Here is a 2,457-nt window from a genome sequence, read left to right on the forward strand (position 1 = left end):
CGCCGGTTTCTTAGTCGATCATTCCATGCGATGCATGTGGATCTCAGGTATAACTTGTAGTCGAAGAAGTACCAGTGTCCCATTGCTACTAACAGTTGAATACATATGACATTGCACAGTAGAAGCCATTCTGTGGCGCCCTCCTCTACGGCGCTGCCGCCGGCTTGGCCACGGTGACGGAGGCCCCATCTACGAAGGTGGCGTGGGAAGAGTTGTGGTGGACGCTGATGCGCTCGATATACGCGGGCACGAGAAGCGCTGTTCACGGTGGCGAGAGGCGCGGGTTGCAGCCCAGCTCGATGCGTGGCCGGCGGCGACCGACGCGGATGGGCCGGATGCACGCGTGTTCGGGCGTCCTGGCGCATAATGGACAGTGCATGAGCAGGTAATAATAAGCGGGTGTGATACTATGAGAAGTAGCTAGCACCAGTAGTCCAGCACCGCTATATATTTGACGAGTATGAAGAGCTAGTTGAAGGATCAGGCAGATACGTACGCATCTAGTTGTTTGTCAAAAGTCGAAGTAAAATGAAGATACGTACACATCTGAAAAGACAAAGAGAGTAGGATTACAAGGAGGAAATTAAATAAATAACACTTCAAGACTAGTACTACAGTATGGGGCTACTACATGCGTACAACTACAGAAAAATGGAGGAGAAAGAGCTGGTGAAGTGTGGTAATCATAAATCTGCTAGTGCATGCGGGAATAGGAGACGTTGGGAAAGAATATGTGTGTGCGCGAAGTTAGTAAACAACGACATTCAGTATCACGACCAACACGACACACTACAGTCTACAATGCGGTTGTCGACCGCTGCGCCACCCTCTCGAATGCACGTGCGCATCCACCATCGCATGGGACAACATCGCCTCGAAGCGTTGCCACTCGTGCCGCAGTTGACATCACACTAGCGCCGTTCACCTCATCACACACACTGGTAGAAAAAGAGGCTTCCGTCCAGCCCCATAAGTCGCGACACTGTAGGAACCGCGACTAATGATTTCTTTAGTCGCGGTTCGGCAGACGAACCGCGACCAAAGGCCTGGGCCAGGGCGCTCGGTGGCCAGCTGGTGCACGTGAGGGGCTTTAGTCGCGGTTGGCCAGGCCAACCGCGACTAAAGGTGCCCAAAGGCCTTTAGTCGCGGTTTGCCATGCCAACCGCGACTAAATCTCCTCCCCTATAGATACCAGTTCAGCACACTCACTTAGCCATTTGGTGCCACTTCTCTTCACAAGCTTCACAAGGGGGTGTAGGTTTGCTTTTGGTTCCTCTTATGCACACAAGGTGTTTGATGAAATGCCCCAAGAGCGTGAAACAAACATGATATGAAGTGTTGGAGCCACACTTGAGGTTCCTCATTTATTTTTTCCTCCTCGATCGCGGTTAGCAACTTGAACCTTTCATGCATGTGTGTCATTGATAAAATATGCATGTGTGTTGTTCATTGTTTAATTTCTATTGTTTATAGCTAGTTAGTTTAACAAATGCATGATGGTTAATTATATATATTTTATATTATAATAATGCAGATGAATCGGCAATGGATGTACGGTAACCGACTCTCCCGCGAGTTCACTACGGGTTTGAAAGATTTCCTCGTAGTGGCTAATGCGAACAAGCAGAAGGGTTTTGTTATCTGTCCATGTGTTGACTGTAAGAATCAGAAGGGTTACTCTTCCTCAAGAGAAGTTCACCTGCACCTGCTTCAGCACGGTTTCATGCCAAGCTATAATTGTTGGACCAAGCATGGAGAAAGAGGGGTTATAATGGAAGAAGATGAAGAAGGGGATGATTTCATGGATGAAAGCTATCTTGCTCATTTCGGTGATACTTTCATGGAGGATGCTGAAGGTGAAGGGGAAGGTGAAGGTGAAGAAGAGGCACGTGATGAGACCGTTGATGATCTTGGTCGGACCATTGCTGATGCACGGAGACGCTGCGAAACTGAAAAGGAGAGGGAGAATTTGGATCGCATGTTAGAGGATCACAGAAAGTCGTTGTACCCCGGATGCGATGATGGTCTGAAAAAGCTGGGCTGCACACTGGATTTGCTGAAATGGAAGGCACAGGCAGGTGTAGCTGACTCGGCATTTGAAAACTTGCTGAAAATGTTGAAGAATATGTTTCCAAAGAATAACGAGTTGCCCGCCAGTACATACGAAGCAAAGAAGGTTGTCTGCCCTCTAGGTTTAGAGGTTCTGAAGATACATGCATGCATCAACGACTGCATCCTCTACCGCGGTGAATACGAGAATTTGAATGAATGCCCGGTATGCACTGCATTGCGTTATAAGATCAGAGGCGATGACCCTGGTGACGATGTTGAGGGCGAGAAACCTAGGAAGAGGGTTCCCGCCAAGGTGATGTGGTATGCTCCTATAATACCACGGTTGAAACGTCTGTTCAGGAACAAAGAGCATGCCAAGTTGTTGCGATGGCACAAAGAGGACCG

This window comes from Hordeum vulgare, chromosome 6H, assembly GCF_904849725.1.
Source record: "Hordeum vulgare subsp. vulgare chromosome 6H, MorexV3_pseudomolecules_assembly, whole genome shotgun sequence".
NCBI classification, from domain to species: domain Eukaryota; kingdom Viridiplantae; phylum Streptophyta; class Magnoliopsida; order Poales; family Poaceae; genus Hordeum; species Hordeum vulgare.